The 14,746-nt window shown below is 36.9% G+C and overlaps 1 pseudogene; it reads left to right on the top strand.

The window, feature by feature from the left end:
• Positions 1 to 3,176: 3,176 nt before the first annotated feature.
• LOC114024662 lies at positions 3,177 to 14,194 on the top strand (annotated as a pseudogene).
• The last annotated feature ends 552 nt before the right edge of the window (positions 14,195 to 14,746 follow it).

Genomic DNA, 14,746 nt, shown 5'->3' with positions numbered 1-14,746 from the left:
CGGTCCTGGGACAAGAAGGAATGCTGGTGTGGTGGAGTTTGTAGTGGTGGTGGAGAGGAAATCCTTCTCACAGTTCCAAGGCACAAAAAAGTGCTTATAGTCACTCATAGGCCAGAGCACAGGCCAGGAAAGGAGTAAACACCTCACCCCTTATCATACCACCTTGGAAGAACTGAAAATTTACAGGTCCCTAGAAGTATCTCTGAAAACAGCTGTACAAAATCCCTGAAGCTTGAGACAGTACATTCTCCACACTGGAAGTGGACCCCTACACTAATAATGAGTTTATAACTCAAGTAATGGGCTGGGGTCACGAGCAAGCAGCACAAAAAGAGTCAGATCATAGAATCTTCCTCTGGTAACAAAGAAGATCAAAACATACAACCAGAAGAAGACAATAAAGTCAAAACTCCTACATCCAAAGTCTCCAAGAAAAATGTGAATCAGTCCCAGGCCATGGAAGAGCTCAAAAAGGATTCTGAGAAACAACAGAAGCAGAGGATAAATCTGGGAAGAAAAATAAGTGTGATACAAGAAAATCATGAAAAACAAGTCAACAGCTTGCTAAAGGAGACCCCCCCAAAAAAAATACTGAAGAAATAACACCTTAAAACATAGAATAACAAAAATGGCAAAAGAGGTCCAAAAAGCCAATAAGGAGAAGAATACCTTAAAAAAACAAAATTGGCCAAATAGAAAAGGAAGTCCAAAAGCTTACTGAAGAAAATTCTTCCTTAAAAATTAGAATAGGGCAACTGGAAGCTAGTGACTTTATGAGAAATCAAGACACTGCAAAACAAATCCAAAAGAATGAAAAAATAGAAAACAATGTGAAATATCTCACTAGAAAAACAACTGACCTGGAAAATAGATCCAGGAGAGAGAATTTAAAAATTATTGCACTATCTGAAAGCTATGATCAAGTAAAAAAAAAGAGCCTAGACATCATCTTTCAAAAAATTCTCAAGGAAAATTGCCCTGATATTTTAGAACCAGAGGGTGAAATGAAAATTGAAAGAATCCACCCATCACCTCCTGAAAGAGATCCCCAAAGGATAACTCCTAGGAATATTGTGGCCAAATTCCAGAGTTCCCAGGTCAAGGAGAAAATATTGCAAACATCCAGAAAGAAACAATTCAAGTATTATGCAAATACAATCAGGATAACACAAGATTTAGCAGCTTCTACTTTAAGGGACCCCAGGGCATGAAATATAATATTCCAGAGGGCAGAGGAGATAGGATTACAACCAAGAATCACTTACCCAGTAAAACAGAGTTTAATCCTTCAAGCGGAAAAAATGGACATTTATTGAAATAGAGGACTTTCAAACATTCTTGATGGAAAGACCAGAGCTGAATAGAAATAGAAAATTTGACTTTCAAATACAAGACTCAAGTGAAACATGAAGAGGTAAATAGGAAAGAGAAATCATAAGAGATTAAGGTTGAACTGTTTACATTCCTGAATGGAAAGATATTTTAACTCATGAGACCTTTGTCAGTATTAGGGTAGTTAGAGGGGAAAAAAATTATATATATATATATATATATATATATATATATATATATATACGCACACACATATATATGTGTATAGATAGATAGATAGATACATAGATACGTAGATAGATACATAGATAGATAAATAGAGGGCACAGGATGAGTTGAAGATGAAGGGGTGATATCTGAAAAATAAAATTAAGGGGTGAGAGAGGATTATACTGGGAGAAGGAGAAAGGGAGAAGTATAATGGGGTAAATTATCTCACATAAAACAGACAAGAAAAAGGCTTTTATAGTGGGGGAGAAATGGGGGAAGGTGAGAGGGAATGAATGAATCCTCTTCTTATAGGATTTGGCTTAAGAAGGAAATAACATACACACTCAATTGAGTATGGAAATGTATCTTATCCTACAGGAAAATGGTGGGGGAGAAGGGGACAAGAGAGCAGGGGGATGAGGAGGGCAGATTGGGGGAGGGGGTAATCAGAAGCAAACACTTCTAAGGAGGGACAGGGTCAAAAGAGAGAATAGAATAAATGGGGAGATGGGATAGGATTAAGGGAAATATAGTTAGTTTTTTACAACATGACTGCTATGGAAATGTTTTGTATTGAATTGCTTGCCTTTTCATTGAGGGTGGATGGAGAGGGAGGAAGGGAGAAAATTGGAACCCAAAGTTTTAAAAACACATGTTAAAAAAAACATTATTTTCACATGCAACTGGGAAATAAGAAATATAGGAAATGTTGTATAGACATCTATCCTGCCCTACAGAAAAATAGAAGGGGAAGGGGATAAGAGAAGGGGGGGGAGATAGAATGGAGGACAGATTAGAGGATATTCAGAACGCATGCCATTGTGGGGTGGGGGAGGGGCGAGGTGGGGAGAAAATTTAGAACTCAAAATCTTGTGGAAATGAATGTCAAAAACTAAAAATAAATATTTTTTTTTAAAAAAAGAATTATCTTAGCTAAGAGTTTTTTAACAAACATAAAACAAGATGATACAAGAAAAAGCAAATGCAAATGCAAAGTAGACAGATAATTCAAGTTCATTATCCTTATATAGACCCTGCATCCTAAGTTCTTTCAAAATAATAATAATAATACTTATTATTATTATTAGAAAGCTTGTATTTGGCTTTTCAAATTTTTGCCTGAGAATAGTTTTCTTTTTTTTTCTTTTTGACACCCCTAAAACCTTTTTAAACTTTTAAAATGGAGCATTAATAATGCCTGTTGTTTGGTCATTTCAGCCATGTCCAACTCTTTGTGACTTCATTTTGGGGTTTTCTTGGCAAGATACCAAAGTGGTTTGCCATTCCCTCTCCAGCAAACTGAGGCAAACAGGGTTAAATGACTTGTATAAGGTCACACAGTCAGTGTCTTAGGAAGGATTTGAGCTCAGGTCTTCTTGACTCTAGTCCTGGCACTCTAGCCACTGAGCCTCCCAGCTACCTTTGATAATGTCTGCATTGGCTTTTTCCACTCCCCCTTCTCCCTTTTCTTTCTCTCCTTTCACCCTCCTTCTATCCTCCTTTTTCTTCCTCCTCACCTTTCTTCTTCCTTCTTCCCTCTCCCTCCCCCTCCTCTTTCCTTCTCACTCCCCCTTCCCTCTTAGTAGACTGGGGAGGGCAACCAGATTAACTGGGAATGACCAAAGTTGTAGACCATGGGTCTTGTTGAACTGGCAGTATGTGAGACCCCAGAAGAGCATCTAGGATTATTATATTCGAAGGTTCTTAATGCTCTTGAGTTTATGCCCTCAAATGCAGCCTATAGAAAGTACAAAGAACAGATTACAAATGAAAGGTTGAATAAGGGAAAAGAGGAAACAGATCTTCAGAAACTAGAGCATAAGCTTCAGGCTGGCCAGCTAGAAGAGGTGATTCTCCAGGATAAAAATGAATTATCACTGCCAAGAAAAATGTTGACATGGAAACCCTGGGAGCCTTTAGTGGAAGAACCGCCTGCCAGCCAGGGGAAATGACCATTATACTCAATGTTAAATATCTATGATATATATAATATATATATATATATATATATATGTGTGTGTGTGTGTGTGTGTGTGTGTGTATATGTATATATATATATGTATATGTATATATATATATATGTAAAATCTTTCAACATCTGTTTAAATACTATTAAAATATTTTTGGAATTATTGGAACTTTTTTTTTCTTTTTGGTGAGGCAATCAGGGTTAAGTGACTTGCCCAGGGTCACACAGCTATTAAGTGTTAAGTGTCTGATACTGGATTTGAACTCAAGTCCTCCTGACTCCAAGGTCAGAGCTCTATTCACTGCACCACCTAGCTGCCCTTTTTGGAACTTTATTAACAGGAAAACTGAAACAAGGTAGTTAGGGACAAAAAAATTAGTGGAGGATTAATATGTTACAAAGATGAACCATGATCATTTTAATCTGAAAAGCATTTGTTCATAAAATAGATTATTTTAGAATCCCTTAAAGAAAGTGATTGCACTATAATTTGGGGAATCTAATCAGAAATTATTTTTTTAAATCTTCCATCCAAGAACAAAGAAAGTGACAGACACTAATAATCTAAGGCATGAGAAAGAATCAAAAATTTAAGTATAATCTGGATAGGGTTTATGGAAGACTTCCTTTAGTATTTTTTAGCATTTAGTTTAAAAGTTTATGCTAAGTTATATTAATTTCTAGGAAAAAACTGAATGAGGTGGTATGCTTGAATTTTAATTAAACACTTTTAAAAGTTGAACTGTTGTATGGAAAGCACCTGATTAGTTAAGATTCTAAAACTTATTAATTGAATGTTTTATATAAATGCATGCATTTTTCCACATTCTGAAAGTAATATAAGAGGTTTTCAAATTGAGGTTGACTTTCCTGTCTTTGAGTGTATTTCATGAAGAAAAATCTAAATTTAATATGTGCAATTTGGTTCTTATGTATATTAAATGGAAATGTTTACTGAAAAAAAAATGTACAAGATAACTGATCTCTGATTTCTGAAGCCAGTCCTTCCTATCATTCTATCACCTCAGAAATGACTTGCTAAAATTTGCTCTTCAGATTACGGGTGTATCAGCAAAACAAACTCAAAGGGCACACTTTGTATCACTCTACATAGTTCTACAAAGGCAGAAGGATATCACACAAAAACTGTTGAACTTATAGTGGGCAAGATATGGGATCAAATCATGCCTCTAGCATTTTATTCAACCTCTCTGAGTCTCAGTTTCTTCATTTGCATAATAAAGACTCTAACACATGCAGTAAGTAAATCACAATTTTATTGTAAGGCTCAAATAGATTCACGAATGTAAAATACTTTTCATGTCTTAAAATGCTATATAAATGTAAATTGTTGTTAGCCATTACTATTAATATCATCATTATACTAGCAACAAAAATGTTGCAATTCTGAATAGTGTCTTAAACGGGCATTTTGAGATAATGGAAGTATAAAAAACTAGGAGATTTAAAGTATTGGCTATTATTAAGATAAATAACAACATAATCAACATCTCAGGATAATATCAATAGATGCAGAAACATCTAAATTATAAAAAGCTTTTAAAACAAAATACAATAAATTGTGTCTTTTAAAAAAAGGCACTAAACACGCTTTTTTTGTTTAACATCAGCATAACATAACAGGCCTTCATATGATTTTCATTCACAATAAGTTTCAGAGCAGACACAGGTATTATAGTATTTCTTCATTCATCCATGTTTACCCTTCTAAAATTTCTTTTCACTCCCGTGTGAAACTCTAAAATTTTTATGCACTTGTCTTTTATTCAGAAATGCTTAGAAGTCCTCTGTTTCATTTAAAAGTCCATTTTTCCCATATAAGACTATACTTAGTTTTTCTGGGTAAGTCATTTTTGGTTTTAGCTCATATGCTTTTCCTTCAGGAATATCATAATCCAAGATCTTTTTTCTTCATACTGGTGGCTGCTAAATTATTTGTGATTTGGACTATGGCTCCTTGGTATGTGAGTTCTTTCTTTCTGATTTCTTACAGTATTTTTCCTTTCACCTGGAAGTTCTAGATTTTGGCCGTAAGTTTCTTGGGAGTTTTCATTTGGGGGTTTCTTTTGAGAGGTCATGGTGAATTTTTTTCTACTTCTATTCTGCTCTCTGATTCTAAGAGATCTGGACAGTTTGGGAGAAGGAAACACAAAATTCATGTTACAATCAAATTGTTTCCATATCAATTCAATCGGAACAAATTCAGGTTTTCAAAAGAAGCATTAAAGCATACTAGACTAGAACTGGCTGAGGCTAGGTTTGAACTCAGATCTTGATTCCAAAGCTCAGATCTATGATTTTATCTGTAAAGAGAACTCCCTACACGGGAGGAAGAGAAGTCCCTCTTCCCATATAGATCCATAATAGTTCCGAAATGTCAAATCTTAGATAGTTGCCTCGGGCACTACAAGTTAGTTGACTGGCTTAGAGTCACTATTGCCCAGGTATTGATAATACCTTGTCAATATCACATTTTTCTGGGACAGCAACACTTGACAATTACTAGCTGTGTGACCCTGGGCAAGTCACTTAACCCCAATTGCCTAAAAAAAAAAAAAAATATATATATATATATATATATATCTCACAAATATATATGTGATTATATATCACAGAAGATTGTGATTATAATCCAGTATCTGCTATTTATGAGATCTGTGACCTGGAACAACTTCTAGACCTCAGTTTTCAAATCTGTAAAAAGAAAAGGTTGGACTAAATGATCTCAAGAAGTTTCTTCCCACTTCATAAAGCTATAATCAAATCATAAGTTAACCATTTGCACACCCCTTCCAAAATATTTCATTCAGGTATTTTTTAATCCTCAATCAACAGGGAATTATCAAAACCACTTCAAGGCAGCAACTAGGTCCAACAGAAATGAGTTCTTACTGTGTTTTATATTCTATCAGTGGGGGCTTCCTGAACTTTGGCGATCAAGAATGATCAATGTCAGTGTCTGAAAAGGATGAGGTGATGCCAAGCTAGCTCTCTGATGACCCTTTGTTAATATAGAATTCCTTGGTTGACACCCAGCCAATCAAAATAAAAAGGGTTTGTATACACACCAGAGCCTGTTATTATTACTGTCATTATCATTTTCCAAGAGCTGTTTCTCTAAAAAGAACTGAAAAAAAGAAATAGATACTCTATCTATCTTTCTCTCTCCATCTCTCTTTGTCTCTCTCTCTCTCTTTCTCTCTCTATGTATATATATATATATATAGCCACACACATGTACATATATATATATGTACATGTGTGTATATATACACACATATACATACACATATATATTTATATATTCAGAATCTGCCTGGTTGCTTAAAAACACAGGCCACCTGGAGAATGATCACCAGCAGAGGTAAGGATCAGAATTTTCTGTATATAGAACCATTTTTCCCCCGAAGCAACCTAACCAACTTTCCATGATTTCTGAAGATGGAATGATAGCAATGTACAGAGATATTTGAAAGCAGCATTTTTTTGTTTAGCCAAGAATTAGAAGAAAGTGGGCCCCACTTATGGCAAATAAGAACTCAGGAAAACTTGGAAAGACTTATGAACTCCTACAGAGCAAAGTAAGCAGAGACAGGGTAGCTTAGGCGATGACTGCAAAAATGTAAAGGAAAACAAACTGAAGACTTCAGAGCTCCAATCAATGCTGTGACCAGTCATGACTTCAAAGACTGTTGGCGAAGTGTGCCTTTTAGCAGAGAGCTTGTACGATACCGGGTACAACAGATGAGGATTGTGCTTAGCTGTGACCAATGTCTTGATTTGTTTTGCTTAACTGAACGTATTTGTTACAAAGAAGTGTTCTCTATCGGTGATGGCGAAATTCATTGGAAAGTGTCAGCATTTTCTTTTTTTTTTTTTTTTTCCTTTAAGCAGCAAAGGAGCTCCTCTCTGGGTTCCTCATACCTGTGAACTCTCCACAACTTAATTCAGTTCTGGAGCTAGACTCACTCAGCTCGTTCTTTGCTGGGCATAGTGATATCTGCAGGGAGATTTGCTCTACTGAAAGACATGCTGATGGGATTGCAAGAAAGGTTAGGAGAAAGAAAAACCGTTGTCCCATCCCAGCTATAAACTTGAAGACGTGCAAAAGGGAAAAGGAAAGAGCTATTCTTTCAGGAACCAGTCTCTTTCTCCAAATCTGTCTCTCTTCTCAATTTCCAGGGAAGACTTCTTTCTAAGAATTTAGTTTTGGTGTTTTTTTGGTTTTTTGGTTTTGTTTTTTTTTTTAAGGCCACCTGGGTCATAGCTATTCCTCCAAGCTGCTAAGGACTATCTATCCTATAAGGTTTGCAAAGCACTTTACAAATATCATCTCGTTCTGTGCTCACTACAGTTCTGGGAGGTAGATATTCTTATTATTCCCATTTTTCAGATGAGAAAACTGAGGTTAAGAAGAAGCTAAGTGACCTGGCCAGAGGTCAAAAATTCGCTGAGTCTGAGGTCAGATTAAAACTCAGATCCTCCACGTCCCATGTTCTAATCAGAATGTCATTGAGCTATGCAGAAGCTATTCAGTGTGATTTTCAGTGGAGCAAAATAACCTGATGTCAGTCGTGCACATCAAATGTTTTAAAGATATTTGGTTATGGCTGTCTCTTTAAATTGGAAGCTATACTCAGCTCTACTTATTATCATCATTGTTATTATTGTCCTGTGTGCTGACTCAGGGGATTTCTCTTCATATGCAAATAGTTCTGTGATTTTTATTTAGTTTTGTTATCCAAGGTTTTTTCTTTTTCTGTATCCACTAGGCTAGAGATGTTTTGTAATTAAAATTCCACTATAACCAGACTGCTGCTTTGTTAAAAATATAAATCTTTGGAAGTGCTCATTTTTTGTTTGATGTTTGTGAAGTTCAAAATTTGTTTTAAATGGAGAAAAAAAATGTTACTCGATCTCAGAAATAGTTCTAATCAGCCCTCAGCATTGTGTGAGTAGGACCCTACAAGATAAGAGACAGAGACAGACAGAGACAGAAACAGAGAGAGAGACAGAGAAAGAGAGCAAAAATAAAAAGTATGGAATGATGTGAGAAGATTTTTTTTTTCAGTTTAAAAACTTAACACCAAAATACTTTTTTATTGCAGGTTCTTGCATGACAGGAGCCCTTCACCTTCCAAAAGAACAGATTGTGCTTCAATATCTCATCAGAAGAAGATCAGCCTCTTTCCTGTCCTAGTTCTCACTTCTCCTTCATCAGACCAATCCACATACACCACAGCTTTGAGCTTAAAGATGCACCAAGACTTTTGGGACACCCTGAAGCCCGCGTTACCTGAGTTGGGCTTTGAGGGAAGCTGGGACTGTCAGAGAAGAGGTGAAGATAGAGTAAAGACTCCACAGAGTGAACCATCTGCTCAAAGGCAAGGAAGTAGAACTGTGTCTGAAGTAAAGCTAATAGGCAGCAATGTGCTGGCAAATGTTTAACAACCCACTCTCTAAGAAAAAAAGAAATACACCCATGACACACTTTCAAGTTTCAGCTATATTATTAACATTTTCCCATGACTTTCTTAAATCTTGACAGTACTGAAACAATCAATGAAACCCTTATTCAGAGCATTTGTCAATTTCTAATGTGTAGATAAACACTCACACTGAAGATTGAACAATCAGCTCTTAGAGGCAGCTACATGACACAGCAGATAGACAGTTGGGCTTGGAGTCAGGAAGACATGATCTCAAATCTGACTTTAGACACTTGCTAGCTGTGTAACCCTGGACAAGTCACCATACCTCTGCTGCCTCATTTTTTCTTAACTCTAAAACAGGGATAACAATAGCACCTAGCTTGGAGGTTGCTGTAAGGATACAATGAGATTATACACATATGTGTGTGTACATATATATGTGCATGTATATGTGTATATATGTATGTGTGTACATGCACATCTATATATACATGTGCATGTTGTATATGCATACATATACATACACACATATATCATATATTATATATAATATGTGTATACACACACACATATATTTCTTAGCACAGTGACTGCCACATAGGAAGAGCCACATAAGTGGTTATTCCCTTCCTTGGTAGCCTTTCTGAGCTTGCTCCAGAACACACCTGTGGTTAAGCCACTTTGACTGATACAATTATATGAAGGGAAGTAATAGGGAAAAAAACTAGTAATTTAGGTGGAAGCCAAATTATGGTGGGCTAAGCCATGACATACTAAGAGATTTTTGGTTTTATTTTGTTTTGTTGTTTTTGTTTTTTACTTATTTCAATTTGATTTTAAGTCTTTTTTTTTTTTAAGATATACTACGAACAATAGAGAACTAATGAGGATTTCTGAGTAAGGGAGTGGCAGGGTCAGGCTTGTGTTTTCAGAATACCATTTTGATAGATCTATGGAGGATGGATGGTAGAGAGAAGCAACTAGAGGCAGAAAGACCAAGAAGGAATTTATTGTTGTGCCAGTAAATTATTAAAGTTTTCTCCATAATTTTCTTAAGTCTAGACAAACAACAGAATAATAAATCAAACTTTGATTTGTAGTGCTTGCTAATTTCTGAGCCATAAATACTCACACTGAAAATTTTATAATTGGCTCTCTCAAGCTGTCTTGAGCTCTAACATACACCTCATCGTAATAGTTAAGCATCTAAGAAAAAGGTATCACACACACTGCCACTGAAGTCAGCAACACTCTGGAGAGTAGCCAGAACTAGATTAAAATATAATTGATAAATATTTAACAAAATAAATCTTAAAATAAAATGTAGATGTCATTACATTTTAAAACTGTCAATATGCAGCCTCCAGGGATCCTTCTCAACTGTTTAGTAGCCTCCATTTCTTTTTGAGGTTGATATCTTAGGTCTAAGGGATGGGTAAGGAGGGCCTACATTAGGGTATGACTTCCTTTCCCTTTGAATTTTCATTCAATTTCAATGTCAAATCATCTTGTTCCTACTTAGATGGAACAAGGCAATATGGATCTGTGCCTTTTTCTCTTGGATAGGGACTAAAATATATCCTGATTTATACTAACTACAATTAGACAGGGCAGAGTCCCCAAAAATAGAAAGATCTGAGCCTAATGACATTGTGCTGTTTTCCCTTGATATATAAAATTAACCCATTATTCATGGAGATGTTCCATCCAGCCCCTTCCTGTAGTCCCCTACCATCTACCCCCATACCATCTGTCCACTATAATGTGAGAGCCACAGTCCCCATCCTGGTGGTCTTTACTTTTGCCTTGCCATTGAACTTGGTGGACCCTGGAAGAGAGAGTGAGGCTGAAGACTTTGTGCAACTTTGCCTCACTTAAATCCAATTTATGTGCAAGTCAAAATATTGTCCTATGATGTCATTGGTCCTCTTCAAAAATGAAGGATGAACAACAAGACAACTTATGTATGTGATATGCGTTGCACGCTACTCAAAGAGATTCTCAGCTGACTTTCCTTACAGGCTCTTGATGCCTCTACAGGAAACAGGTTTCAATGACCCTTCCTGAAGCATGAATCTGCTGCCCTGCCTGTTTTTTTAGCATGATGCCCTTCCCAGGTTAAGCTCATCACCTCTAATTTCATCACCTTGCTTCTAGTTCAAGCCTTAACTGGCATCACCTCCAATAGCTTCTTCTCTCCTCTAATTGGAGGGCTGGAGGTTGGAGCACCAAACTTCTCCTAATACCTTCCTTTACAGAGGGAAGAAATTGGACTTTTGGATTCACTCCACTCTGTAATCTTCCACTCCACTTGTTTTTTACAACTCCATGGAACAAGATGCCCCTCATGCCAAGTACCTATCCCCTTTCTGGTCTCCTTTTGTGTTGTGTCTCCTCTCATTAGATTTTAAGCCCCTTGTGGGCAAGGATTGTCTTTTTTTTATTATTATTAGTTGTAACCACAGTGCTTAGCTCAGTACTTGGCACATAGCAGATGTTTAATAAATGTTTATTGGATTATTGGCATTAATCTTGAATGGAGATGAGACTCCCCTCTCACAGTTATAGTTCTAACCAATGACATTGTCAAACCACTCACTCAACATTAATGATATACCATTTTTGATTGTATCTCTTAGGATGGTGGAAGCAAAGAGTGAGAGTTAGAAGGTACCTCAGTGGCCACCTCGTTCAACCCAATCATTTTTTAAGATGAGAAAAATGACAGCAACAAAGGCAACTTAGCCAAGGTCACAAAAGTATTAAGTGTCAGAGTGAGGATTTGAACCCAGTACTCAAAATCCAGCACTCTTCCCAATGTACCATGCTGCCTTTCTTCTACAAACTAGATATTACTAATTTCTGCCAATTATTGTCTCCCTGAGGAATGAATATTATACTTTTCTGTTTCTTTTGCAGGATTTGGAACAGTGTTTTGCTCAGAGTAAGTGTATACCTAGGTAGCACAGTGGATAGATAAGGTTAAGGAACTGCGCTTAGGAATACAAACCCTTCCTCAACATACTTATTAGTTATGTGTCCCTGGGCAAATCAGTTAACTTCTGTCTGCCTCAGTTTTCTCTTGTATAAAATTGGAATAATAATAATGGCACCTCCCTTATGGAGTTGTGAGGATCAACTGAGTTAGCATTGATAAAGAACTCTGCAAAGTTCAAAACACTATATAAATGCTAAAAAAAAGTTAGAAGATTACAAAATCTCTGTTTTGGAAGGGGCCTCAAAGGGCATTTAAAGCAACCCAAACAGGAGTTCTCTGCAGGATCCCAAGTGCCATGAATTTGAGGCTCTTTGTCATTCTGATTCGTTGTTGCTGTTGTTCAGTTGTGTCTGATTCTTCTTGACCCCTTGGACCACAGTAAGCCAGGCCCTTCCATGCTCCACTATCTCTCAAAATCTGCCCAAGTTCATCTTCGTCGCTTCCATGATACTATCTACCCATTTCATTATCTGCCATCTCCTTTTACTTTTGCCTTCAATCTTTCCCAACATCAGGGTCTTTTCTTTGAGTAGGTAAAAGAGGTCATTTTTTTTGCCTCATTTCTTACCTAACCTTAATCACTGAATGGATGTTACTTCAGAGAAACTGAAATCTGGGAGAGACCTTAGCTTAAAAAGGTCAAAGTCTTCCACTGTGTCTGGGGCCATCTCCAGTCATCCTAATTTATGTCTTGCCACTAGACCCAGATGGTTCTGGAAGAGAGTGAGGCTGGTGACTTTGTACAGCCCTTCCTCACTTAAATCCTATTTGGTTTCAATTCAAGACATCAACTTCCTGATGTCATTGGCCTTCTTCAAGAATGAAGGATAAACAACAAACAAACATTTTCTCATTATGTGGTCAAAGTATTTAAGCTTCAGCATCAGTATTCACCCTTCCAGTGAATAGCCTGAATTAATTTCTTTAAGTATATATTGATTTGACCTCCTTGCTGTCCAAGAGACTCTTAAAAGTCTTCTCCATCACCACAATTCGAAAACATCAACTGCAGCACTCAACTTTCATTATAGTCCAACTCTCATAGCCATTGGGACAGTTAGGTGGCACAGTGTGCCACGCCTGAAGTCAGGAAGACTCATTTTTCTGAATTAAAATCTGGCCTCAGACAGGAAGCAGTGTGACTCTGGGCAAGTCATTTGACCCCATTTGCCTCAGTTTGCTCATCTGTAAAATGAAACGAAGAAGGAAATGGCAAACCGCTCCAATATATTTGCCAAGAAAACCCTAAGTGGGGTCACAAAGAGTCAGACAAGACTGAAAAATGACTAAACAGCAACTTGCAGCCATACATTGCTACTGGAAAAATCCTAACTTCAATTATACAGATCTTTGTTGGCAAGAAGATATCTTTGCTTTCTAGTACGATGTCCAGATTTGCCAAAGCTTTCCTCCAAAGGAGTATCTTTTAATTTTATAGCTGCAGTTGTCATCTGTAGTGGTCTTTGAGCCCAATAATATAAAATCTGACACTGATTTCATTTCTTCTCCCTTTATTTGCCTTTATTAATGGGACCAGTTACCAAGATCATAAGTTTATTTTTGTTTCTTTGTTTTTAGTTTTTGTTTTTGTTTTTGTTTTTGCTTTTACATTAAACTTCAAGCCAGCTTTTACACTTTCCCTTTCACTTTCATCAAGAGGCTTCTTAATTCCCCCCACTTTCTGCCCAGTGGTTTCACCTGAATGTCTAAGATTGTTGACATTTCTTTTGGCATTTTGCATGATATACTTTACATAAAAGTTAAATAAATCAGGTAACAATATCAACCTTGTCATACTCCTTTTCCAATCTTAAACTAATTCATTGTTCCATGTTTGGTTCTACCTATTGCTTCTTGACCCACATAAAGGTTCCTGAGGAGACAAATAGGATGATCTGCTATTCCTATCTCTTTGAGAATTTGACACATTCTGATTACATTCTGTACATCGTACGTGTATCAATATCCTTCCTTAAAACATGTGTAAAGATCCCAATAGCGTTTCTCACTTCCACCAAACAAATGAAGAAGCTGCCAAAGAGTCTCAGATCCCCTGAGTCACCCCAAAGCAAGGCCTACAGTAATTACAAAAGCTCTTTTTCCCCCTCGTAGAGAGTTTGAATGTCAACCAGTCTCAAATTCTGTGTTCCCCACTCCAGCGTGATTCAGCAGTACCAATCTCCAAAACTTGACCCGCACACTGAGTCTAGGCTCCTGGTTCCCTCTGTTTGATGCCTTGTCTTGCTTGATCCAGATAGGAACTTGGTAAAAAGGAATTCCTTATTTTGGTGCCCCCTTTTCAACTGGAGCCCCAGTTCCACCTGATTTGTGACCATTCTTCCCCATTGCTTCTTTCTATTGTATTTCCTCTCAATAAAGCTAGCTTGCTTTCATTCCTTACTGCTGACTCTATTTTCAAAGCTGTGTTCTATATTGTGATATCCCATGCCTCTTTAGACTGGCCCTTTGGAATCAAGACCCTCACTCAAATTACAATGAAACAACATGGTGCCCAGAACTGAACACAATATTCTAGATGGGATTTCAGTAGGGCAGAGGACAATAGCTCCTTAGTGCTGGAGATCATACTCTCAAATAAAGACGAAGATTATATGAGTTTTTTGACCTCCTTAGCACTCAGATTGAATTTATCATCCCTTAACATCCCCAGATCTTTTTTCAGAAAAAAAAAAAGTTATCAAGCCATGCTTCTGCTGGACACTTAATGATTAATTTCTTGTAGCTACTCATAGTCCATTTACTAAGGAAATCATGAAGGATTCA

This window comes from Vombatus ursinus, unplaced genomic scaffold (genome assembly GCF_900497805.2).
Source record: "Vombatus ursinus unplaced genomic scaffold, bare-nosed wombat genome assembly UNPS02014822.1, whole genome shotgun sequence".
In the NCBI taxonomy this organism is placed as follows: Eukaryota; Metazoa; Chordata; class Mammalia; order Diprotodontia; family Vombatidae; genus Vombatus; species Vombatus ursinus.
The sequence above is the reverse complement of the archived record's forward strand: the minus strand, read 5'-3'. Positions and strand labels throughout refer to the sequence as shown.